A 27716-nucleotide genomic window follows, 5' to 3' on the forward strand; every position below is an offset into this window, starting at 1 on the left:
GTCCCGCTTCAGAGACTTCAACGCAAAAGTCTAGGCTGACACTCCCAGTGCAGTGCTGAGGGAGCGCTGCACTGTCGGAGGTGCCGTCTTTCGGATGAGACGTTAAAACCGAGATCCCCGTCTGGCCTCTCAGGAGGGGGGGGGGTAAAAGATCCCGCGACACTGTTTTGAAGAAGAGCAGGGGGAATTCTCCATGGTGTCCTGGCCAATATTTATCCCTCAATCAATGTTACTAAAACAGATTATCTGGTCATTGTCACATTGATGTTTGTGGAAGTTGCTGTGGGCATATTGGCTGCCGCGTTTCCCACATTACAACAGTGACGACACTTGATTGTCTGTAAGGTGCGTGGGGACATCCTGAGGTCGAGAAAGGCGCTATGTAAATGCAAGTCTTTCTTTTTTTCAAGGTGTCGTGAGCAGAAAAGAATCAGTCATGTTAAACTTAAACTGCAGCTGTAGCTTATGCTCGGTCACACCTTGAGGTATATTAGTGATTAGCAAACAATGTGCTGTGTTTTCAGTGTAAAATGGGTCGACGCACTCCAATAACCTTTTATCCAACGGCCACATGAGAATAAAGGAATCAAGCTAAAGCAGAAGTTATGTGTTACACGCAGAAGTCAGTCTAGGCAAAAGAAAGGAAGAAAGAGAGAAAGAAAAAAGAAAGACAGACAGACTTGCATTTAGATAGCGCCTTTCACGGCCACCAGAGGTATTCAAAATCGTGAAGGGGTTTTGATAGAGAAAATAAGGAGGAACTGTTCCAGCAGCGGAAGGAGTTGACAAGCAGAAGATATAGATTTAAGATAATTGGCAAAAGAACCAGGGCAATAGGAGGATTTACTTTTCTGTACGCAGCCAGTTGCTGTGAGCTGGAACACTCCGCCTGAAAGGGCAGTGGAAGCAGATTCAATAGTAACTTTCAAACAGGGAAAATGCTCAGGACTATGTGGGAAAGTGAGACTGATTGGATAGCTCCTTCATAGTCACAATGGGCCGAATGGCCTTCTGTGCTGTACGGATGTATGAATCTATGGGGCCGCAATTGCCCCCATCCAAAAGCTCCATTACCGCCGGTAATGGAATGGAGACCGCTCCATCCGTGTTCCCGCCGCATCGGGCACGCGCCGACCCCTCTCCGCCCGTCATGCGGTATTGCCCCGCGGGAGCAGTGCCTCCCCGATAGCTTTTTCTGTCGGTGCCCTTCTTGTAGCTGGGCAGCGTGTCCGCCCTTAAAGGGGAGGTGGCGCTGCATGCGACTGCATTTTATTTTTTTATTGTCGGCCGACTGCCAGGGTCAGGCCGACAATTATGCCAGCAGGTTCGGCTGGGCAGCCAACAGGCAGCATGGCAACCCCCCACCCACCCTCCCACCCTCTTTGGTGCCAGGCCGCTGGCCCGGACGAAACCTTCCCTGACGGCCCAGTGTTTGGCACTAAAGTGGCCGCAGAGTTTGCAGCGGCCCTCTCCCTTTAACTGAAGGGGGGGGGGGTGGGGGGGGGAACGGTCGCGACGCAACAGCACGGCGCTGATGACCCGCAGTTCCGGCCGCCACGACCCGACTCCAAAACCGCTCCGACCGGAAACAGAAACGAAAGAACTGAAAATCGACAGAATGTCTGCCCCATGCATTGGCCTGGACGGAGCTCCTAGAAAACGGGGGGGCTTGCCTCGTTTCGGGCGGAGGGCAATTTCGGCCCCGATATGTGCCGGTACGTACTTCCTTGCTGCTGAAGTCGTTGAATCACTAGAACCGCATGTTTTAACGCTGTGAATAACAATGCCCACTGAGAGCAATGACACAGAAGGGCTGCTGGTGTATTTAGTTAAAGAAAGAGCTTGCATTTATATAGCGCCTTTCATGACCTCAGGACGTCCCAAAGTGCTTTACAGCCGATGCAGTACTTTCTAAAGTATAGTCACTGTAGGAAATGCAGCAGCCAATTTGCGCACAGCAAGCTCCCACAAACAGCAATGCGATAATGACCAGATAATCTGTTTTTAGTGATGTTGATTGAGGGATAAATATTGGCCCCAGGACACCAGGGATAACTCCCCCTGCTCTTCTTGGAAATTGTGCCACGGGATCTTTTACGTCCACCTGAGAGAGCAGACGGGGCCTCGGTTTAACGTCTCATCCGAAAGACGGCACCTCCGACAGTGCGGCACTCCCTCAGCACTCACCGTCATAGGCGGTCCCTCGAGCGAGGATGGCTTGCTTCCACATGAGTTCGCAGATGTTTCAATGAAGGACCTGATGTTCCAGAGTCCTGAACTCCAATTGAGGGGGTGGAAGATGCCTGTTTGTGGATTTTTTTAACGTGTGGTGACACGGCTTGACAGAGCTAGGTCTTTATCCAGTGGCAAGAGTTAACCAGGACGACTGTAGCCCTGCTCTGCTTTGCACTGGGAGTGTCAGCCTAGATTTTTGTGCTCAAGTTCCTAGAGTGAGACTTGAATCCACAACCGTCTGACTCGAAGGCGAGTGTGCTGCCCAACGAGCCACTGGATGACAGCGAGAAATGCAGCAGATATGTAGCAGAGGCAGGGAGGGAAACTGTCGAGACCATGTGGCCTGTAACCCATTATAGTATCTTGTTTTACGTAACAAATTTGCCTTTTTAACATTTCATGGGGTTGAGCATCTGAAGCCAACATAAATGTTTGCATGACTGAATGTTGGAGAGAGCAGATTGACACCCATTTATAATTCCATTATGGATACTGGAATACTTGCTTTTCTCATTGTTTGCCAAGTGGAGTTTTCCAATCAAGTCCACTGTCTGGAAGCATTTGTCCAGCTGAAGTTCAAACAGTCGCTTAAAATTTATCTTGACAAATGAAAAAATAATTATTCATGGGTTTATGTCATTAACCTGTTGAATACCACCGCATTCAAAACTTGATTGAAATATTTGCACAATTATTTTCTGTACTTGTTAAATATTCTTAACGTGACTATTCCAATGCTCTCCTGGCCAGCCTCCAATCTTCCACATGCTGTAAAATTTAGCCCCTTGCAAACCCTGCTTGCCTAGGTCCTGTCCCGTAACAAGTCCTGCTTAACCCTGTTCTCCTGGTCCCCCTGTGCCCCAAATTTAAAACTCTCATCCTTGTGTTTCAATCACTCTGTGGCCTGCGAGCACCATCGGAGCAGGCCGGGGAGCGGAAGGAGCAGTGTGGTGGCATACCACTCCAGGAAGCAGCACGGGCTGGAGCAGGAGAGCAACGGCAGTGAAGAGGGACCTCACCAAGGTCCAGGTCGCTGATTGGAGCTTGGACAGGTACAGCAGGAGCGGCGAGGTCGGGGCGAAGGAGCGGCGAGAGATTGTAGAGGGATGTGATCGGAGCCCAGGGGAGGCTTGAGTTCGGGGCCCAGAAGAGGCGAGGGCCCAGGGGCAGCACGGCCCAGCCCACACTGTGCGATATGTGAGCGCACTCGGTCCGTGCAGCAGAGCTGGTCTCCAGTCGTCCTGGTTAACCCTTGCCACTGGACCAAGACCTAGCTCTGTCGAGCCTGTGTGGTGGCTGGTGTGCAACGGACACCACACGTTAAAAAAATCCACAATACAGGCATCTTCCACCCTTCAGGATGTAGTTCGGGATCTGGAATATTAGGTCCTTCATTGAAACACCTGTGAACTTTTTGAGATGGAAGCAAGTCATCCTCGATTTGAGGGACTGCCTATGATGATGGCCTCACCCAGCAGCCCCCCCCCTCATCCCTGCTCCCCACCTTCCTATCTCTGTAACTTCCTCCAACCCGACAACTCCCACTCGCGCAACAAACTCTCTATTCGTCTGATGCTGGTCTCGATGTGCATCTCCTCCCCCCGCCCCTTTCCTTTGCCCCACCAATGGCAGCCCTGCCTTCAGCTAGCTAGGACCCACCCACTAAAATATCCGCTTTCTGTCTCTCCACCTCCCTCACCTCCTTTGAGAGCTCGGCTCCTACGCTACTCGTGTCACCTGTGGCTCAGTGGGTAGCACGATTCCCTCTGGACCCGAGGGCTGTGGGTTCACACCCCACTTCAGACAGTCCCAGCGAGTGGGGTCAGAGCTCTGGCTCTGAATTCTGGGTTGAGATCCAGCAGAATTCTCGTGTCCAGTAGGTGTGGGTGTCTCCCTCATTGTATGGGTTGTGGGACCCCATACACATCCTCCCGCCGTATGAGACTAACCCCTCTATCGGCTGGCACAAAGATGGTTACGGCCAAGGACTGTTAATCAGCCCGTGAATCCTTCCACTACTTCACACCATCCTCCAAGGGATGAGCAAGCAGATACGAAATGACGATGATGACTTGTAGTTAGAGGAACAATTAATCCTAACTTATGGATCTTAAAGAAAGTTAAGAACTGATTTTAATTTCTAATTTTAACTTAATTTATAATTGTATATATTTAATTTTGTTGAATTATAATTAATCTTTATTATACTGATTTTACTATTGTATCATTGTATTATTTACAACGTAATTTGAATTTATTTTTTTTAGTATTTCGCCTGTCTATCTGTGTGCCTGTTTTGGCTGCCGCTTCGGACACAAACCTTTAACCTCTTTTTACTCTTCATTTTCATGCTTTTTCTCTCTCTCCCTCACTGGTCAATATCTAATGTGTTGTAAAATTGTTGTGAAGTGCCTCAGGACATTTCACTACGTTAAAAGGTGCTATATAAATAAAAGTTATTATCATTATTATTAATAATAACTTCTGTTGCCCATGACCACACGGCAGAGGCGAGGGCGGCCTTCGATTGAGCAGGCCAATAAAAAAATATGAACTTACCGGAAGGTTTCCAGTTTTCTTCTGTCAGTTAGCAGCGGGGACAGGTCAAACACCGGGGGGGGGAGTTTTGTTCCGTATATACATATTGAGATAGCGTTAGATTAGACTCTCTCTTCCCGTACCCAATTTCAAATTTAAGGCCAGGGGATGAGGGGCCGAAATTGCCCCTTTCTCTAAGAGCAGTGACCGGTTCAAAGCCTCGGCCACGGTTCGGGAAGGACTCGGTTCCAAGTCGGCAACATTTCATAAATTGCCCTCCCATTTGTTTTCCAGCACGCGCTGCCCATGTTGCAGCCCGGTCAGGCAGGCGGCGACCCCCATTCCGCCCCGCGTGGGAAATTGCCCCATGGGAGCGGATCGGCTTCCGCTCGGTCCCCCCCCCCCCCCCACCCCCGACAGCTTTCCCCGGGCGGGCAGCTGCGTGTGGCCGTGCGGCATGCCCACCCTTAAAAGGGGAAAGTTATAATGTTGGAAACGCGGCAGCCAACTTGCGCTCAGCAAGCTCCCACAAACAGCAGCGTGATAATCACTAGATAATCTTGTTTTTTATTGATGTTAATTGAGGGATAAAAATTGGCCCCAGGACACCAGGGATAACTCCCCTGCTCTTCTTCGAAATAGTGCCACGGGATCTTTTATGTCCACCTGAGGGAACAGACAGGGCCTCGGTTTAACGTCTCATCTGAAAGACGGCACCTCTGACAGTGCAGGGCTCCCTCAGCACTGCATGCTCAAGTTCCTGGAGTGGGGCTTGAACCCTGAACCTTCTGACTCAGAGGCGAGGGTGTTACCCACTGAGCCACTGCTGACACTATATGATGGAATACAGTTGTCCTTTTTTTTTAAGTATTCATTCTTGGGATCTGTGCGTCACCGGCAAGGCCAACCGGTTTTTATTGCCCATCGCTAAATTGCCCTTTGAGAAGGTGGTGGTGAACCGCTTGTCCTTGAACCACTGCAGCCCGTGTGGTGAAGATACTCCCTCATCATCATCGTAGGCAGTCCCTCGGAATTGAGGAAGACTTACTTCCACTCTAAAAATGAGTCTTTAGGTGGCTGAACACAGCGCTGTTCGGGAGGGAGTTCCAGGATTTTGACCCAGCGACGATGAAGGAATGGCCAAAATATGCCTTTTCTCTCAAAGTAGCTTTTTTCTTTAAACAGGTCTCATTTGAAAAGTCTCATTAAAGTGTACTCGGGTTTCTATGAAAACCTGTATGTTTTCAATTTATTTTTCTTCAAGTAATTCCTAAAATACATAAGGAATGATTTTCGGAGGTCAGTCCCAGCTCTGGCCCTCCCCCCTCAGCCCCCACAATCCGGGTTTGCTTTGGACACACGCCAGTAATACCATGCATGAGTTGTGCCTCACAATGGAAACAGGTCCTGTGAATATCATTAAAATGAGTGTAATGAGGCTGAAAAGCAAGGTGGGGGAGAAAACAAAGTCTTTGCATAAAAAAAAGATTATAGAGCGCGTTAATGTTTGATAATGAAAAATGCCGGCTGTTCCAAACAATGAGAGCCAAGAAAGAGAAAGGTTTCCAAATGCAGTGATCGCTGACAGAGCGCTACTCCAGGTGATCCTCTACCGTCGCGGTTTAGTTCTGATTTGCGTGGTCCAAAATGCAGCGCTTTATCTGTGCGGGGAGGGCTATTTGTCCATTTTCATTTGACCTGCCTTGTGTTGTCCACCATGTCTACGCGTCTGAATATCTCTGCTGCTCCAGACCCCCACGAAACCCTCCATGCATCACGCCAAAGAGCTGACCATCTGCTCATGATCACACTGCTGTGTGTGGGAGCTTGCTGTGCGCAAATTGGCTGCCGCGTTTCCCACATTACAACAGTGACTACACTTTTAAAAGTATTTCATTGGCTGTAAAACACTTAGGGATGTCCTGTGGTTGTGAATGGTGCTGTATAAATGCAAGTTATTTCATTCTTTCTTTCCTTCTTTCACTCTGTTTCTCTTTCTCGCTCTTTTTCTCCCTTCATTTCTTTTTGTCTTTCTTCATTTCATTCTTCATTTCTTAATTTCCTTCCTTCCCTCCCTCCCTCCCCTCCCTTCCTTCCTTCCTTCCTTCCTTCATTCCTTCCCTTTTCTTTCATTCGCTCTCTCGCTCTCTTTCTTTCTCTTTCTCTCTCTTTCTTCTCTTTCTCTCTTTCTTTCTTTCGTTCTTTTCCTCCCGTGGCCTATCTTTTCCCTTTTGTCTCATTCAGCACAAAATTGGAGAAACAAATGTTTTAAGAGCGACCAGGATTAAAAAAGCAGATGCGACCCCTCCCTGCGAGCACCAGGTGTGCTGTTACTCAGTGCTTTATCATTCAGTGAATGACTAATGCTTCACTCATGCCTCACACCTTGCTCCTATTCCTCTCGGAAAGCGCCACGTGGCTGCGATTCACTGAAGTGCCAATCGTACTATTTGCTTACAGCACGACTATATGTATCGGGTACTAATTAGTTGGCAGTAATCAAGTCAGTGATTCTGACCTCATCATGGACTCAACTGATCATGGACTCAGCTCCACTTCCCCGCCCGCTCTCCATAACCCTTTATTCCCTTATCGTTTAAGAAACTGTCTATTTCTGTCTTAAATTTATTTAATGTCCCAGCTTCCACAGCTCTCTGAGGCAGAGAATTCCACAGATTTACAACCCTCTGAGAGAAGAAATTTCTCCTCATCTCAGTTTTAAATGGGAGTCCCCTTATTCTAAGATCATGCCCCCTAGTTCTAGTCTCCCCCATCAGTGGAAACATCCTCTCTGCATCCACCTTGTCAAGCCCCCTTATAATCTTATACGTTTCGATAAGATCACCTCTCATTCTTCTGAATTCCAATGAGTAGAGACCCAACCTACTCAACCTTTCCTCATAAGTCAACCCCCTCATCTCCGGAATCAACCGAATGAACCTTATCTGAACTGCCTCCAAAGCAAGTATATCCTTTCGTAAATATGGAAACCAAAACTGCATGCAGTGTTCCAGGTGTGGCCTCACCAATACCTTGTATAACTGTTGCAAGACTTCCCTGCTTTAATACTCCATCCCCTTTTGCAATAAAGGCCAAAATACCATGATCTTATTGAATGGCGGAGCAGGCTCGAGGGGCCGTATGGCCTAATCCTGTTCCTATTTCTTATGTTCTTATGTTCTTAAACCGCAAAAGTTCGAGCGGTCTCTAGCGTGGCCAGTGCCAGAGGTTCAATTGATCCTTCGGTCTCTATCATCTGTTTTATTTCAACTCTTTAACACAGAATGTACCAGGTATAGTTTAGACTCGAGACGAAAGCTGGCTTGAATTACGGCATTGACGGCATATTTTAGTGGCACCGTCTTTTAATGTTGGAAGAACGGTCTATGGAATGTGCAGGTGATGGGGTAATGGAGATGAAATGGCATCAAACTTTTAAAATATGTCACTGACACTATAATAACAACAGTTTTTTGTGTAAACAGAATAAAGAAAATGATGGATAGCAGTTTATACTGTAAGGGATTATCTTCTCTGAACTGTTCAGTGGATTTGATTTCTTGTTGCGTGCTCCCTCCCCTCCAGCGAGCAGCCTTGGGCTCCTGTTGCTGGTTTTGGAGTGCTTTGACCATTTGGAATCTATTTTGATCCCATTAGTCCCTCTTCCTCTCCAGATGGTGCTGAACTGTAACTCCTTTGTTGGGCCGAGGGGGCTGCAATAGAACTCCGAGAAGGGTCAGGCCAGGCAACGAGGGGATCGCGCGGTGGAAGTCCTGCCTGGATTTTTCTCCCCCACCCCCGGCGAGTTTTGCTCTTGTTTTGGATTACACATTGCCAGAGCGAGGCCCGTAGAGACCTGTGTGCTCCACGGGTCTGACCAAGTGTGTCGGACGCACAAAAAATTGCCAGATTGCCAAAATGTATTTAAAAAGAAAGACTCGCATTTATATAGCGGCTTTCACGACCACCGAACGTCTCCAAGTGCTTCACAGCCAATGAAGTACTTTTGGAGTGTAGTCACTGTTGCAATGTGGGGAAACGTGGCAGCCAATTTGCGCACAGCAAGCTCCCACAAACAGCAATATGACAATGACTCAGATAATCTGTTTTTGTTATGTTGATTGAGGGATAAATATTGGCCCCAGGACACCAGGGATAACTTCCCTGCTCTTCTTTGAAATAGTGCCGTGGGATCTTTTACGTCCAGCTGAGAGAGCAGATGGGGCCTCATTTTAACGTCTCATCTGAAAGATGGCACCTCCAACAGTGCGGCGCTCCCTCAGTACTGCCCCTCTGACAGTGCGTCACTCCCTCAGCACTGTCCCTCCAACAGTGCAGCGCTCCCCCAGTACTGCCCCTCCAACAGTACGGCGCTCCCTCAGTACTGCCCCTCCGACAGTGCAGCGCTCCCTCAGTACTGCCCCTCCGACAATGCGGCACTCCCTCAGCACTGTCCCTCCAACAGTGCAGCGCTCCCTCAGTACTGCCCCTCCAACAGTACGGCGCTCCCTCAGTACTGCCCCTCCGACAGTGCAGCGCTCCCTCAGTACTGCCCCTCCGACAATGCGGCACTCCCTCAGCACTGTCCCTCCAACAGTGCAGCGCTCCCTCAGTACTGCCCCTCTGACAGTGCGGCGCTCCCTCAGTACTGCCCCTCTGACAGTGCGGCGCTCCCTCAGTACTGCCCCTCTGACAATGCGGCGCTCCCTCAGTACTGCACCTCCGACAGTGCGGCACTCCCTCAGCACTGCACTGGGAGTATCAGCCTAGATTTATATGCTCATGCTCTAGAGTGGGACTTGAACCCACAACCTTCTGACTCAGAGGTGAGAGTGCTGCCCACTGAGCCCTATCAGATCGGCCGTCCTTTAATACAATTCAAAATCGGGAGGGGTGTATAATGGGCAACTGGGCGATGTGTATAACAGCCAATAGTGTATAACGGGCAATGGAGCTGTTTGTGCAGCGAGAAATCTGGCAGGGTGTCACCCACATAAATTTTGTAACCAAAAATTTAGCCCCTCAGTCTAGATTTGCGTTGAGTTAGTTGGGGTAGCAGGGGAGGGGTCGTGTCCCCAGGCAAGGGTGGTGACCAAGAAGGAGCAAGGATGAGTGTGCTACCCACTGACCCGCAGCTGACCACTGTTTCTTTTAACATGCGGCCCCTCCAGATTTCTGCGCCTGTGTTTACAGAGAGGCGGCGGTGAGCGGTCTGCTCAGGACCTTTCCCTTTCGTGGGAACATCTTACTAAATGGCGGTGCAGGCCAAATGGCCTGCTCCTGCACCTTGTTTCTATGTTTCTATGCTCCATGAATCGCTGCCATCCTTGTGATGGTTGATGATGCTTCCGCAATGGTGCGGCGCAAGATCCTACAAATCCCCTGGGAGGACAGACGCACCAACGTTAGCGTCCTCGACCAGGCCAACATCCCCAGCATTGAAGCACCAACCGCACTCGACCAGCTCCGCTGGGCGGGTCACATTGTTCGCATGCCAGACACGAGACTCCCAAAGCAAGCGCTCTACTCGGAACTCCTTCACGGCAAACGAGCCAAAGGTGGGCAGAGGAAACGTTACAAGGACACCCCCAAAGCCTCCCTGATAAAGTGCAACATCCCCACTGACACCTGGGAGTCCCTGGCCAAAGACCGCCCGAAGTGGAGGAAGTGCATCCGGGAGGGCGCTGAGCACCTCAAGTCTCGTCGCCGAGAGAATGCAGAAAGCAAGCGCAGGCAGCGGAAGGAGTGTGCGGCAAACCAGACTCCCCACCCACCCTTTCCCTCAATGACTATCTGTCCCAGCTGTGACGGGGACTGTGGTTCTCGTATTGGACTGTTCAGTCACCTAAGGATACATTTTTAGAGTGGAAGCAAGTCTTCCTCGATTCCGAGGGACTGCCTATGATGTGTCGGCAATTCCAGGGACATGGACCCAATGGCAATGGAGAGGAATTGGGACAATCTTGAGGAAGGGCCATTGAAATGAGATGTGATTGTGGTTCTGGGACAATGGCAAACTGAGCTGCGCAGATCAATAGGCCCCAGATTCCATCCTGACTTTGATGTGCTGGTGGTGAGGATCCTAAGGCCCGTGGTTGAGGAGGAGGGAAATTAGTCAAGGTTCCCATCGCTGATTATTTACTTCTAAGTGGAGGAAGAGCATCCGGGAGGGTGCTGAGCATCTCGAGTCTCGTCGCTGAGAGCATGCAGAAACCAAGCACAGACAGCGGAAGGAGCGTGCGGCAAACCAGACTCCCCACCCACCCTTTCCTTCAGCCACTGTCTGTCCCACCTGTGACAGAGACTAATTCCCATATTGGATTGTTCAGTTACCTGAGAACTCACTTTTAGAGTGAAATCAAGTATTCCTCAATTTCGAGGGACTGCCTATGATGATGATTGACTTCAAGGGACATACAAAACAGGAGAGGTGTCAAACTGGCTGCCGATTCACTATCGCCCGTTAGACCATACCGCACAAGATCAAGATGGCCTCCTTACGGTTTCGGTATATAGTGCTTTTTCATGGTGACTCTTCCCCCAAACGTACTACTGTATATGACGTTTGTCTGTATTAAACATGTTCTTGCCTTCTCCAAATGGGTCTGCCGACACAGTGAGCCCATGCCACGCAGAATCATTGGCCAAGTGGGCAGAGAGGCAACCACTCCATCAATGCTGCTCTGAAACTGACTGAGGTACAGGAGAGTGACTTCCCCTTTTGGTCCGGCAACGCCTCAGTTTTAAAATTCTCCTTCTTGCTTTCAAATCCCTCCATGGCCTCGGCCCCCTCCCTATCTCTGTGATCTCCGCCAGCCCCACAACCCTCAGAGATCTCTGCATTCCTCCAATTCCATCCGCTTACGTATCCTCTGATTGCCATCGCCCTAACATCGGTGGCCGTGCCTTCATCTGCCTCGGCCCCCAAGCTCTGGAATTCCCTCCCCAAACCTCTCCGCTTCTCTCTCCTCCTTTGAGACGCTTCTGAAAACCTCTCTCTTTGACCTGCCCTAATATCTCCTCGTGCGGCTTGGAGTCAAATTCTGTTTAGTAACACACTTTGGGATGCTTTGCTATGTTAAAGGCGCCATACAAATGCAAGATGAAAGGGGCCCAGGCAGCTGAAGGCACGGCCGCCTATTGTGGGCTGAAGAAAATCGGAGGATGCGCCAGAGGCCAGGATTGGAGGAGCGCAGAGATCTCGGATGGTTGTAGGGCTGGAGGTAAATCTCGCCTCGCCGGTGGTTTTTAAATCAGTAGTTCTGTGCTTTATATCTTTAATCAGGCAGTATCTCTATTCACAGTACATCTTGTACCAGAGAATCTGCGCACAGAGCGACATATTTTCCTGTTATCCAAGTCTCAGTAAGTAGCCGGTGTTAAGCAAGGGCATCTTCACTCGGGCAATACCAACGGCAGAGCAGTAGATGGCAGCAGCAAAGGTCAGCCCGCTGTCACCCACATAATGGCCGTAAATGATGGTGTGGGTTTCTTTTTTGTTTAAATTTAACAAACTTTGGTTTCTCTTCAAGGGTTTTTGTTCTCGCGCTCTCCCTCTCTCTCTCTCTCCCTTTCAAATTGATGCGGATCACCGAGAGGTCAGGTGTTGCGTGTTCAAACTGTTTTCACGGAACAGTTCATTCCAATTTGTCCTTAATTGTGAGGCAGTATCGGAGGGCTTGGGTGTCTGTGGGGTTTACGCGCCCTGTACCATTCACTGTGCGGCGGTGTTAATTGGCACCTCCATTCTCGCGCTAATGAACGAGTCAGGCCAAGGTGGCGGCTGCAATTCCTTTCTGCTAATCCTCGGCAGCCCTGTCCTTGAGGCCCCCTGATTACTTTGCATTGTGCGCGGCTGGAGTGTGAGAAAGTTTCAGGCTTTTGTTAATCCAGTTGTCCATCCGAGTGTGGAATTGTTGGCATATCACCATATTGGCACGGCTTCATCAGAATCCCCCACCCCACCCCCGCCCCCGGTGTAAGCAACAGCGAGCCCTTGCAGTTATATTTTTGCCCTTGTCACAGGTTTCAGGAAAACTGCTCCGTCCCCATCCCAGACCGTGTCCTCTTGTATTTTCTCGAAAACAATTTGACGCTTCAAAATAAATAATGGTGCAGTGTTACCACCGTAGCCATTCTTTAGCGCTGCTGCGTAAGACGATAAAACCAGGCCCCGTCTGATCTCTCAGGTAGATGTAAAAGATCCCACAGCACTCATCATCATCATCATCACAGGCAGTCCCTCGGAATCGAGGAAGACTTGCTTCCACTCTAAAAATCAGTTCTCAGGTGGCTGAACAGTCCAATACGGGAATTACAGTCTCTGTCACAGGTGGGACAGACAGTGGTTGAAGGAAAGGGTGGGTGGGGAGTCTGGTTTGCCGCACGCTCCTTCCGCTGCCTGCGCTTGCTTTCTGCATGCTCTCGGCGACAAGACTCGAGGTGCTCAGCGCCCTCCCGGATGCTCTTCCTCCACTTAGGGTGGTCTTTGGCCAGGGACTCCCAGGTGTCGGTGGGGATGTTGCATTTTATCAGGGAGGCTTTGAGAGTGTCCTTGAAGCCTTTCCTCTGCCCACCTGAGACTCGCTTGCCATGAAGGAGTTCCGAATAGAGCGCTTGCTTTGGGAGTCTCCTGTCTGGCATGCGGACGATGTGGCCTGCCCAGCGGAGCTGATTGAGCATGGTCAGTGCTTCGAATCTGGGGATGTTGGCTTGAGTGAGAACACTGATGTTGCTTGATTGCCCTCCCGGATGATCATAGCACTATCTCAACAACAACTTGTTATTTATATAGTGGCTTTAACGTAGGCGCTTCACAGATGTGTTATGCGATAACATTTTGACACCGAATAGAGATAAGTAGAAATGAGTGCAGGTGACTAAAAGCTTGGTCAAAGAGGTAGGTTTTAAGGAGCGTCTTGAAGGAGGAATGAGAGGTAGAGAGGTTTAGGGAGGGAGTTCCAGAGCTTGGGGCCCAGGTAGCTGTAGGCACGGCCACCAATGGTGGAGTGATTATAATCAGGGATGCTCAGGAGGGCAGAATTAGAGGAGCGCAGACATCTCGGGGGCGGGGGTGGGAGGGGAGGTTGTGGGGCGGGAGGGGATTACAGAGATAGGGAGGGGTGAGGCCATGGAGGGGTTTGAAAATACGGATGAAATTTTGAAATCGAGGCGTTGCTTAACTGGAAGCCTATGTAGGTCAGCGAGCACAGGGGGTGATGGGTGACTGGGACTTGGTGCGAGTTAGGATACGGGCAACTGAGTTTTTGATCAGCAGGGGAGTTATCCCTTATGTCTGGGGCCAATATTTATCCCTCAATCAATATAACAAAACAGATTATCTGGTCATTATCACATTGCTGTTTGTGGGAGCTTGCTGTGCATGAATTGGCTGCCGTATTTCCCACATTACAACAGTGACTGCACTCCAAAAGTACTTCATTGGCTGTAAAACGCTTTGGGACTTCTTGAGTTGTGAAAGGCGCTATATAAATGCAAGTCTTTCTTTACACAGATAATAATGCAGACATACTCTCGAAACAATTTTGCAAACTGCTTCAGCATTTCGCATTGTGTAGCTATCTTGGAGAAACAAGTCTTGCATGAATTTAACCTTGCACTGATTGCGTTATGTGTTTGTGAGGACGGTTAACTGCTGCAGGCCAGCATTAGAAAGGGCCACCTGTCTTGTCAATGCTTTGCTAGCTTTACTTATTTCACTGGCTGTCAGCGGCCATGGAAATCCACGGGCCAGAAGGAGGCCATTCGGCCCATCGTGTCCGTGCCGGTCGAAAAAGAGCTAGCCAGCCTCATCCCACATTCCAGCTCTCGGTCCGTAGCCCTACAGGTTACGGCACTTCAAGTGCACATCCAAGTACTCCAATAAATTCTGGGCCAATATAACTCATCTTTCACCTGTTCACACTGCTCTATAACTAAGTTCCGGTATTGAACATAAATCAGAGTGTGGTATTGAGATGAATATGGGCAGCAAGCAAATTAGTCTAACAAAGTGTTTTGACTGACAGAGGCCGGAGCTGTTTGATCGATGATGTGCGTTAACCTTTGCACTTGCAAAAACGAATGCTGCAACAACGACAACTTCCATTCATACAGCGCCTTTAATGTAGTAAAACCTCCCGAGGAGCTTCACAGGAGCAATAATCAAACAGAACTTGACACCGAGCCACATAAGGAGAGAAAGCAGGAAAAGGATACTGAGGTGAATGATCAGCCATGATCTTATTGAATGGCGGTGCAGGCTCGAAGGACCGAATGGCCTACTCCTGCACCTGTTTTCTATGTTTCTATTAGGGCAGGTGCCCAAAAGCTTGGTCAGAGAGGGAGGTTTTACCGAGAGTCTTAATGAAGGAGGGTGAGGCGGAGAGGTTTATGTCATGTATTTAACTGTCATTGTAACCCATGTATAAACTGACCTAAGTTGTACACCTTGAGAACCTTGACCACTAAGTGGTGAACTTGTGGGAGACACTCCTAACCTGGACTTTCAGGTATAAAAGGGGAAGCTCCACCCACCTTCATCACTTCAGTGCTGGCTAATAAAGGTAACTGGTCACAGAGTGACCTTCTCTCAAGTATGGGCCTCATGTCCATTTATACTGTATAGTAAGGACATACTGGCAACGAGAAACTGGGATTTAAACCACGCGAGCATGGCCACTAGCAGCACAGACGAGAGGTATTGTGTTGGTGATGATTGGGACGGTTTTATTGAGAGACTACAGCAAAGTTTCGTCACTAAGGAATGGCTGGGACAGGATTCGGCCGACAAACGCAGGGCTCATCTCCTGAGGGTTTGTGGATCCAGGGCGTACTCCTTGATGAAGGACCTTCTAGTGCCAGAGAAGCTGGCGGGCAAGACTTTTGAAGAGCTCAGTAAAGTTGATCGGGAAACACTTTAAACCGGCGAGCAGCATGCACATGGCGAGACACTGGTTTTACACGCACCGGCGGCGAGAAGGGCAAAGCGTTCCAGATTTCGTGGCAGACCTCCGGCGACTGGCGAGCCTATGTAAGTTCCCAGAGCCATGCAGAACGGAGATGCTGCGAGACTTTTTTATTGAGGGCATCCGGGCATGCTGGGGTTTTCAGGAAACTGATTAAGACCAAAGACTTGACCCCGGAAACGGCGGCTTTGACGGCCCAGACATTTATCTCAGGGGAGGAAGAGACCAGAATGATGTTTGACAAAAATCTTGGTTTAAATGCAGCAAATGGACAGAGAGTCAACATTGTTAACGCGGCACACAGTTCTCCAGGCAGACAGGGGCAATCGGACATGCCCGACCATGTAGTCGAACCCAAAGGGTGAATTCAACAGAGACAATGGCTAGCTGAACGGCGATTCATGCCATCGCAAGGGACAATGCGGCCAGTAATGGGGCCATCAACACCTGTCAATGGTGCACTTAAGGACAGTTACAGAGACAGTCAGAGATGATCGACTGGTAATGGACCTTTTGTTTCCAACAACGGCTCATGTTGGAGGTGTGGAGGCAAACACACAGCCAGAGCTTGCAGGTATCAGCAATATACCTGCAGAAACTGCAACATCAGCGGTCACTTGGCACGTATGTGCAGGAAGCCTGCAGCCAGGTTGATGTACGAGGAGGACGGGGACGATGTAAGCCCCATGAGGCCAAATGGACACTGGGGGAATTCACTGGAAGCTGAAGTTCAGCGAGTTCATGTGGAGCACATATACAGTTCATACACCAGGACGTCACCGATAATGATGAAAGTGCTCCTCAATGGCATCCCACTATCAATGAAGCTAGACACATGGGCCAGCCAGTCCCTGCTGAGTATCAAACAGTTCGACAAGTTGTGGGCGTCCAAGGTCAGGAGGCCAAAATTATTGCCAATTGACGCACAGCTGCGGACATATACAAAGGAGATCATTCCGGTGCTAGGCAGCGCCACGGTAGTCATGACCCACAAAGATTCGGAGAACAGGTTGCCACTCTGGATTGGGGGGCGGTCCCGCACTACTAGGGAGGAGTTGGCTGGCTGTCATGAACTGGAAATGGGCGATGTCAATGCAATTTCTTCTGTGGAGCGAATATCATGCTCACAGGTCCTGGACAAATTTGACTCACTATTTCAACCCGGCATTGGCACTTGCATGGGGACCAAGGTAGTGATTCACATAAACCCGGATGCCAGGCCAGTACACCACAAGGCTAGAGCGGTGCTGTACGTGATGCGGGAATAGATAGAAGGCGAATTGGACCGCCTGCTGAGGGAAGGCATCATCTCGCCAGTCGAATTCAGTGACTGGGCGAACCCGATTGTGCCGGTGCTCAAGGTGAATGGGTCGGTTAGGATATGTGGTGATTACAAGGCCACCATCAATCGGGTGTCATTCCAAGACCAGTACCCGCTACCGAGAGCGGAGGACCTCTTTGCGACGTTATCCGGTGGCAAACTTTTTTCAAAATTGGACCTGACCTCAGCTTACATGACCCAGGAGCTGGCGAGTGAGTCGAAGAAGCTGACCACCATCACGACACACAGGGGGTTGTTTGAGTACAACAGATGTCCGTTCGGGATTCGCTCGGCCGCCGCGATCTTCCAACAAAATATGGAAAGCCTCCTCAAGTCGATTCCAAAGATGGTGGTTTTTGAAGACGACATCCTCATCACAGGTTGTGATACTGAAGAACACCTCCACAACCTGGAGTAGATGCTACGCAGACTGGACCGGGTAGGCCTGCGACTGAAAAAGGCAAAGTGCGTCTTCCTAGCTCCAGAGGTAGAATTCCTGGGGATGAGGGTAGCAGCAGACGGGATCAGACCTACTGTATCCAAAACAGAAGCGATCCAGAAAGCACCCAGACCCTGTAACACGATGGAGCTGCGTTCGTTCCTGGGGCTCCTGAACTATTTTGGTAACTTTCTTCCCAAATTGAGCACGCTGTTAGAGCCGCTACACGTGCTCCTACACAAAGGTCATGAATGGGTCTGGGGGGACAGCCAGGAAAGGGCTTTTGATAGAGCACGAAATCTGTTCTGCTCCAACAATCTGTAAACGCTATATGACCCATGTAAGAAACTCATTTTAATGTGTGACGCGTCGCCCTATGGTGTCTGGTGTGTGTTGCAGCATGTTAATGCCAAGGGTCAGTTACAGCCAGTAGCTTATGCCTCCAGAAGTCTGTCCCAGGCAGAACGGGGCTACAGGATGGTAGAAAAGGAAGCGCTTGCATGTGTATATGCTGTAAAAATGCACCAGTACCTGTTTGGCAGGAAATTTGAGCTGGAGACAGATCACAAACCCCTAACGTCCCTTTTGGCCGACAACAAGGCCATCAGTGCAAATGCATCGGCCCGCATACAGAGGTGGGCACTCACGTTAGCCGCCTATGACTATACAATTCGGCACAGACCGGGCACCGAAAACTGCGCCGATGCACTCAGCAGGCTCCCACTAGCCACCACTGAGGGGGCAACCGAGCATGCTGCTGAGATGGTCATGGCTGTTGAAGCTTTCGAAAGCGAAGGCTCACCAGTGACAGCACGTCAGATTAAAGTCTGGACAAATAGAGACCCGCTACTGTCTTTAGTCAAGAAATGTGTCCTGAATGGGGACTGGGCAGCCACGTATGGGGCATGCCCTGAGGAATTTAAACCATTTCACAGGCGCAAGGATGAACTCTCGATTCAGGCCAATTGCCTACTATGGGGAAACCGAGTAGTCATGCCCCAGATAGGCAGAGAAATGTTCATCAGAGAACTCCACAATGAGCACCTGGGCATTGTCATGAGGAAGGCAATTGCCAGGTCACACGTTTGGTGGCCAGGGATAGAAGCAGACCTGGAACTTTGTGTTTTCAGGTGCAACACGTGTGCTCAGCTGGACAACGCACCCAGGGAAGCCCCCCCTTAGGCCCTGGTCCTGGCCCGCCAAGCCATGGTCACGCATCCATGTGGACTACGCAGGTCCTTTCATGGGAAAAATGCTTTTGGTTGTAGTAGACGCCTACTCCAAATGGATCGAGTTTGACATTCTCAATTCAAGCACATTCTCTGCCACGGTAGAAAGTCTACAGGCAATGTTCGCCGCCCATGGTCTCCCGGACGTCTTGGTCAACGACAATGGCCCGTGCTTTACAAGCATTGAATTCCAGGACTTCATGGCAGGAAATGGTATCAACCATGTCAGAATGGTACCGTTCAAGCCGGCCTCAAACAGCCAGGCGGAACGAGCAGTGCAGATAATCAAACAGGGGATGCTCAGAATCCAAAGGGGTTCCCTACAAAGCCGCTTATCACGCCTCCTGTTGGCCAATAGATCCCGACCACACTCGCTCACAGGGGTCCCACCCGCAGAGCTGCTAATGAAAAGGACGCTCAAAACCAGATTATCCCTTATACACCCCACCATGAAAGAAATTGTTGAGAGCAGACGCCAGTCACAATGTGACTACCACGATGGGAATGCGAGGGCGCGATGTATTGATGTCAATGACCCTGTCTTTGTCCTCAACTACGCTGCAGGGCCCAAATGGCTCGCAGGCACCGTGATTGCCAAAGAGGGAAATAGGATTCTGGTAGTTAAACTTACCAATGGACAAATCTGCCGCAAACACATGGATCAAACAAAAAGGAGGTTCAGCAACCCCATAGAAGAAGCAGAGGAAGAACACGATGTAGAGTTCACTCCTCCACAGGTGATCGAACACCGGAACCAAGTGGAGGAGAGCCCAGTCACTTTGGGCAGTCCGGACAAGCCTGAGGCACCGCAAACAGCAGACACTCAGGCCAGCGCCCAACAACCGGAGCCCCAACTCAGGCGCTCTACAAGGGAGCGTAAATCAGCAGAGAGACTTAACCTGTGATCCCAATAAGACTTTGGGGGGGGGGGAGGTGATGTCATGTATTCAACTATCATTGTAACCCATGTATAAACTGACCTAAGTTGTACACCGTGAGAACACTGACCACTAGGTGGTGAACTTGTGGGAGACACTCCTAACCTGAACTTTCAGGTATAAAAGGGGAAGCTCTACCCACCTTCATCACTTCAGTGCTGGCTAATAAAGGTTACTGGTCACAGAGTGACCTTCTCTCAAGTATGGGCCTCATGTCCATTTATACTGTATAGTAAGGACATATTAGTTTAGGGAGGGAATTCCAGAGCTTAGGGCCCAGGCAGCTGAAGGCACGGCTGCCAATGATGGAGGGATGGAAATTGGGGATGCTCAAGAGGGCAAAGTTGGAGGACGCAGAGATCTCGGTGGGGCAGGGGGATGGGTTGTGGGGCTGGAGGAGGGTGCACAGATAGCGGGGGGGGGTGGGTGGGGGGAGGGGGCGAGGCCATGGAAGGATTTGCACACAAGAATTTCAAAATGCTGGGGAAATTAAAGCTGCGAGCACATAGAAACACCCACAGACGACGTTTGGAAAGACTCTGCAGGTCGGAAGCAGTTCTGGCAAAGGACCTGCATTCAGAACATTAGCCTGTCTGTTCTCTCTCCACAGGTGCTGCCTGACCTGCTGAGCCCATCCAGCACTTTCTGCTCTTGTTTCTGATTTACAGCTTCGGTAATCTTTGGCTTTTTGTATTAATGTGTAAGTTGCTTGCGGCATCGATTCGGACACAATCTGCCTCCATTGCCAGTGAAAATATACAATTCGAGGTAAACGAGGTCCTGAAAAAACTCTTCCGTATACAGGACATCTTTTAAATGTTGCCATGCAAGCTCAAATTCATTCAACAACAACCAGACGCACTTATATAGCACCTTTAACATAGTAAAATGCCCAAAGCCGCTTCACAGGGAGCGATTATGGAATAAACTTTGATGCCGAGCCACATAAGGACTTATTAGCACAGGTACCCAAAAGCTTGGTCAAAGAGGAAGGTTTTAAGGAGCGTCTTCGAGGAAAGAGAGGTTTAAAAGAAAAAAAGAAAGACTTGCATTTATATAGCGCCTTTCACGACCACCGGACGTCTCAAAGCGCTTTACAGCCAATGAAGTACTTTTGGAGTGTAGTCACTGTTGTAATGTGGGAAACGCGGCAGCCAATTTGTGCACAGCAAGCTCCCACAAACAGCAACGTGATAGTAACCAGATAATCTTTTTTTTTGTTATGGTGATTGAGGGATTAATATTTGGCAGGATACCGGGGATAACTCCCCTGCTCTTCTTCGAAATAGTTTGCCATGACACCTGAGAGAGCAGAAGAGGCCTCGGTTTAACATCTCATCTGAAAGACGGCACCTCTGACAGTGCGGCGCTCCCTCAGCACTGCACTGGAGTCAGCCTAGATTTATGTGCTCAAGTCCCTGGAGTGGAACTTGGGAGGAAATTCCAGACCTTAGGGCCTCGGCAGCTGGAGGCACAGCCACCAATGGTGGAGCGATTAAAATCGGGAATGCTCAAGAGGCCAGAATTGGAGGAGCACAGATCTCTCCGAGGGTTGTAGGGCTGGAGGAGGTTACAGAGATAGGGAGGGGTGAGGCCATGGAGGGATTTGAACACAATAATGAGAATTTCGTTTTGATCCATGTGGTGTCAGTTGTGGCTTCAGTGGGTAGCACACGCGCCTCTGAGTCAGAAGGTTGTGGGTTCAAGTCCCACTCCAGAGACTTGAGCACATAAATCTAGGCTGACACTCCCAGTGCAGTGCTGAGGGAGTGCTGCACTGTCGGAGGTGCCGTCTTTCGGATGAGACGTTAAACCGAGGCCCAGTTTGCCCCCTCAGGAGAATGTAAAAGATCCCGCGGCACTATTTTGAAGAAGAGCAGGGGGGAGTTATCCCCGGTGTCCTGGGCAATATCTATCCCTCAATCAACATAACAAAAACAGATTATCTGGTCATTATCACATTGCAGTATGTGGGAGCTTGCTTGTGTGCAAATTGGCTGCCGCGTTTCCCACATTGCAACAGTGACGACACTCCAAAAAGTATTTCATTGGCTGTAAAGCGCTTTGAGATGTCCGGTGCTCGTGAAAGGCGCAATATAAATGCAAGTCTTTCTTTCATGTACTCTCATGGTACTAAAAGTTGAAAGAGGCAACGGATTACAAGGCAGTAATTCAATTGCGTGGTCTTGATGATATCATAAACCGCAAAGATATCGCTCCAGTGGTTCATGTCTGTCAGCAGAAACCCAAGATTACATTACTGCCTTGCACTCACAGCCAGAGCTTTGCAATACATGGTGTACGGTTCATTTTCAATGATTGATGTCCACTTTGCTCTCATTACGTGGGGAGGATACAGAACAGAGTGCTGGTGTGATCCTGATGAAAAAGTAAAAAAAAGATTATACCATCGGCATGCAGGACCTAAAACTAGATGATTTCTTGTGAGCTAGACATTAATAATAGTCGAATATTCAGCGGCAGACGCCTGGTAAATAAACGTATCTAACATCTTATCTCATGCTTGTGTTCAAGGCGAGAGGTTCAAGGCACTGTTTGGGGGGGTTGAAAGTAGAGGTCATCTTATGTGTGTGTCATTGTGCATAACAACAACAACTTGCATTTATATAGCGTCTTTGATGTAGTAAAACGTCCCAAGGCGCTTCACAGGTGGACTGACATATGTGAGGAGAGACTGGATCGACTGGGCCTGTATTCACTGGAGTTTAGAAGGATGAGAGGGGATCTCATAGAAACATATAAAATTCTGACGGGACGAGACTGGACAGGTGAGATGCAGGAAGAATGTTCCCGATGTTGGGGAAGTCCAGAACCAGGGGGACACAGTCAAAGGATAAGGGGTAAGCCATTTAGGACCGAGATGAGGAGAAACCTCTTCACTCAGAATTGTTAACCTGTGGAATTCTCTACCGTAGAGAGTTGTTGGTGCCATTTCGTTGGATATATTCAAGGGGGAGTTAGATATGGCCCTTGTGGCTAAAGGGATCAAGTGGTATGGAGAGAAAGCAGGAAAGGGGTACTGAGGTGAATGATCAGCCATGATCTTATTGAATGGTGGTGCAGGCTCGAAGGGCCGAATGGACTACTATTTTCTATGTTTCTATGTTTCTAAAATCTGACACCGTGTTACCTGAGGAGATATTAGGACAGGTGGCCAAAGGCTTGGTGAAAGAGGGAGGTTTTAAGAACATAAGAAATAGGAGCAGGAGTCGGCCATTTGGCCCCTCGAGCCTGCTCCGCCATTTAATGGGCCTAAGTTTCCGCTCTCTGGAAAAACGACACATCTCGATAAGGTGCGCCGACTTTGTGGAAGATAAAGGGCGCTGAAAACTTACCTTGTGAGTCTCCGGTCCCCTCAGGATATCTTCGTGCTCGGCGTGGCGCAGCACAAGGGGTCGGGGGCGGAGCCAGGTCCCAGCACTGAAAACAGTGCCAGGACCTCTGCACATGCGCGCTAGTGTGTGCACGCATGTGCAGTAGCTCCTCGCCCCCGAGGCTGCGTGGGAGGGGTCCTGGCCGAATGGGCTCACCGGGAGATTATCGGACTGGACCTCCCTCCCGTTCAACCTCTCCCCCCACCCCCACCCCCCCAGCACCTCCCTCCCATTCAGCCTTCCCCCCCTCCCCTTTCTCGCCCCCTCCCTCCCTCTTCTCCCCCCCCCCCCTTCTCTCCCCCCTTCCTCTTCATCCCCCCTCCCTCCCTCCATATCGTCGGCGGGGCCCGCCTGACATCTCGCTGGGGGCAGGCTCCGCCCGAAGATTGTCGGCGGTGGTGGCCCGGCCCGTTCAGCCTCTCTTTTCCGCCCCCACCCTTTCCCCATCCCTCCCTCCTCTCTCCCCCTCCCTCTCTCCTCTCTCCTCCTCCCTCCCTCCCTCCTCTCTCCTCCTCCCTCCCTCTCTCTCTCTCCCTCTCTCCTCTCTCTCTCTCCCTCCCTTCCTCCTCTCCCTCCTCTCTCCCTCTCTCCCTCCTCTCCTTCCTCTCTCCCTCCTTCCCTCCCTCCTCTCTCTCCCTCCCTCCCTCCCTCCCCTCGCTCCCTCCCTCCCCGTCCTCTCCCTCCCCGTCTCTCCTCCTCCTCCCCCTCCTCTCCTCCCCCTCCTCTCCCCTCCCTCTCCTCCCTCCCTCCCCCTCTCCCCGTTCCTCTCCCCCCTCCCTCCCCCCTCTTTCCCCCTTCCTCTCCCCCCCTCCCTCCCTCTCCCCCCAAACCCCCTTTCCCCTCTCCCCCCCAACCCCCTCCCCCCTCTCTACCCCCACCTCTCGCTGTCAGAACCACAGAGACACTGCCAGAGAGAGAGAGAGAGAGAGAGAGAGACACGGGGGGGGGGGGGGGGTGGATGGGGGCCCGTCCCAGCATGCTGTTGGAGGGCTCCCGGTGCTGCAGTAGGTGAGTAGAAATAATTTTTCATTTATTGATTGATTTATTATTATTTTTTTATATTTTATTTTTAAATTTGTTTTTGATTGATTTATTGATTTATTTATCATTTATTATTGATGATGGCTCTTTATTTGTAAAAGTGAAGTGTTTAATGTTTGTAAACTTCCCTCCCCCCTCCTTATCTTTTGTTCCCTATGCCTGATTTATGAGTGTAGGCAAGGTTTTTCTGAGCGTACAAATATCTACACTAACTCCATTCTAAGTTAGTTTGGAGTAAGTTTTTACTGCCTAAACTTGCAAAACAGGTGTAAGTGGCTGGACACACCCCCTTTTGAAAAAAAAATCTGTTCTAAAAAGAAACTATTCTAACTGACTAGAACTGGAGCAAACTAAATGCCGAGAATTGCAATTTCCAAGATGCTCCATTCTAAACTAGTTGCTCCAAAAAAATAAGAGCAACTCAGACCGAAACTTGAGCCCTGTAAGACCATGGCTGGTCTGATCATGGACTCAGCTCCACTTCCTTGCCCGCTCCAATAAAAATCTGACTATCTCTGCCTTAAATATATTTAATGACCCAGCCTCCTCATCTCTCTGGAGCAGAGAATTCCACAGATTTGCAACCCTCTGAGAAAGAAATTCCTCTTCATCTCAGTTTTAAATGGACGGCCCCTTGTTCTGAGACTATGTCCCCAAGTTCTAGTTTCCCCTATGAGTAGAAATATCCTCTCTGCATCCACCTAGTCGAAACCTCTCATTATCTTATATGTTTTGATAAGATCACCTCTCATTCTTCTGAAGTCCAATTTGAATAGGCCCAACCGACTCAACCTATCTTCATAAGTCAACCCCCGCATCTCCAGAATCAACCTAGTGAACCTTCCGCTGCCTGCGCTTGATTTCTGCATGCTCTCGGCGTCGAGACTCGAGGTGCTCAGCGCCCTCCCAGATGCGCTTCCTCCATTTAGGGCGGTCTTTGGCCAGGGATTCCCAGGTATCAGTGAGGATGTTGCACTTTATCAGGGAGGCTTTGAGGGTGTCCTTGAAACGTTTCCTCTGCCCACCTTTGGCTCGTTTGCCATGGACGAGCTCCGAGTGGAGCACTTGCTTTGGGAGTGTCGTGTCTGGCATGTGAACTATGTGGCCTCTATCCACGTCAATACATTACCCCCAATTCCATGTGCTTTAATTTTGCACACTAATCTCTTGTGACCTTGTCAAAAGCCTTTTGAAAGTCCAAATACACCACATCCATTGGTTCTCCCTTGTCCACTCTACTAGTTACAGCCTCAAAAAATTCTAGAAGATTTGTCAAGCATGATTTCCCTTTCATAAATCCATACTGACTTGGATTGGTCCAAAATGAAAGCACATGGAAATGGGGGTAATGTATTGATGTGGATAGAGAATTGGTTGGCAGACAGGAAGCAAAGAGTAGGAATAAACGGGTCCTTTTCAGAATGGCAGGCAGTGACTAGTGGGGTACTGCAAGGTTCAGTGCTGGGACCCCAGCTATTTACAATATACATTAATGATTTGGATGAAGGAATTGAGTGTAATATCTCCAAGTTTGCAGATGACAATAAGCTGGGTGGCGGTGCAAGCTGTGAGGAGGATGTTAAAAGGCTGCAGGGTGACTTGGACAGGTTAGTTGAGTGGGCAAATGCATGGCAGATGCAGTATAATGTAGATAGATGTGAGGTTATCCACTTTGGTGGCAAAAACAGGAAGGCAGAATATTATCTGAATGATGACAGATTAGGAAAAGGGGAGGTGCAACGAGACCTGGGTGTCATGGTACATCAGTCATTGAAAGTTGGCATGCTGGTACAGCAGGCGGTGAACAAGGTAAATGGCATGTTGGCCTTCATAGCGAGACAATTTGAATATTGGAGCAGGGAGGTCTTACTGCAGTTGTACAGAGCCTTGGTGAGGCCGCACCTTGAATATTTTGTACAGTTCTGGTCTCCTAATCTGAGGATGGACATTCTTACTATTTAGGGAGTGTAGCGAAGGTTCACCAGACTGATTCCTGGGATGGCAGGACCGACATATGAATAAAGACTGGATCAACTAAGCTCATATTCGCTGGAATTTAGAATGAGAGGGGACCTCATAGAAACATATAACATTCTGACAGGAATGGACAGGTTAGATGCAGGAAGAATGTCCCCGATGTTGGGGAAGTCCAGAACCAGGGGTCACAGTCTAAGGATAAGGCGTAAGCCATTTAGGACCGAGAGGAGGACCCTAGTCTCTGAATTAACTGTGTCATTCTCCATCTTAATGAAGAATTCTACCATGGGTCACTCTTCCCCAAGGGACCTCCCACAACAAGATTGCTAATTAATCCTCTCTCATTACATAACACCCAGTCTAGGATGGCCAGCCCTCTAGTTGGTTCTTCGATATATTGGTCTAGAAAACCATCCCTTATACACTCCAGGAAATCCTCCTCCACCAATTTGCTACCAATTTGGTTAGCCCAATCTATATGTAGATGAAAGTCACCCATGATAACTGCTGTACCTTTATTGCACACATCCCTAATTTCCTGTTTGATGCCATCCCCAACCTCACTACTACTGTTTGGTGGTTTGTACACAACTCCCACTAGCATTTTCTGCCCTTTGGTGTTCTGCAGCTCTACCCATACAGATTCCACATCATCCAAGCTAATGTCCTTCCTTTCTATTGCGTTAATCTCCTCTTTAACCAGCAACGCTACCCCACCTCTTTTTCCTTTCTGTCTTATCCTCTCCCAAGCTTCTCATGTCCCCCTCATCTGATTGGCCGCGATTTTAAATTCAGGCGGTTTCCCTGCTCGGGCCCAAGTTAAATTGCAGTCGGGTCTCAATGATGTCATTGGGCCACGACATGCAGATGTAAAGAAGGACCCTGTTGGCTCCGGGCACCTGTCCTTGCTGCCTGCTCAGGAGAGCGGGTTAAAATTGCAGATGTGATCGTGGCGACTTTCAGACAGGTATAGAGCCTGGGGCGGTTTTAATTGCCCGTCTGCCAGGTTCCTGCTGAGCGAGTCGGGTTCAACTCTCCCCCGGATATGTATTATGATTACATATCTGTGGAGATGCAGTAACTGGTGGGTCTTTAAAATAAAAATCAGCAGGAATATAGGGGAGACACCTTATACATAAGTTGCCTTTTTGCAGGAATATACAGCACATGTTATTTCCCATTTATTAAAAAAAAACTTTGTAACTTGCTATAATATTAGTCACACCATATGTCTATTATCTGTTCATGCTATCTCAGTACCTCTCCCCACCATGAACCCTTGAGAATTTAAGTAATATTTCTATGCCGTTATAAATGCTCCACCCTTGAAACAGCGCGCTTATTCAGTGAGTGAAACCAAAGTGAGTATTTGTTTAATTCGTTCAGGGGATGTCGGCATCACCGTCAAGGCCGGCATTTATTGCCCATCCCTAATTGCCCTTGAGAAGGTGCTGGTGAGCTGCCCTCTTTGAACCACTCCAGTTTTATTCTTAGTGTGCTTCTGTTGTAGCGGTTTGGTACTGAGTGTCTCGCTGGGCCATTTCAGAGGGCAGTTAAGAGTTAACCACATTGCCGTGGGTCTGGAGTCACATGTAGGCCAGACCGGGTAAGGGCGGCAGATTTCCTTCCCTGAAGG

This window comes from Pristiophorus japonicus, chromosome 2 (assembly GCF_044704955.1).
Source record: "Pristiophorus japonicus isolate sPriJap1 chromosome 2, sPriJap1.hap1, whole genome shotgun sequence".
NCBI classification, from domain to species: domain Eukaryota; kingdom Metazoa; phylum Chordata; class Chondrichthyes; family Pristiophoridae; genus Pristiophorus; species Pristiophorus japonicus.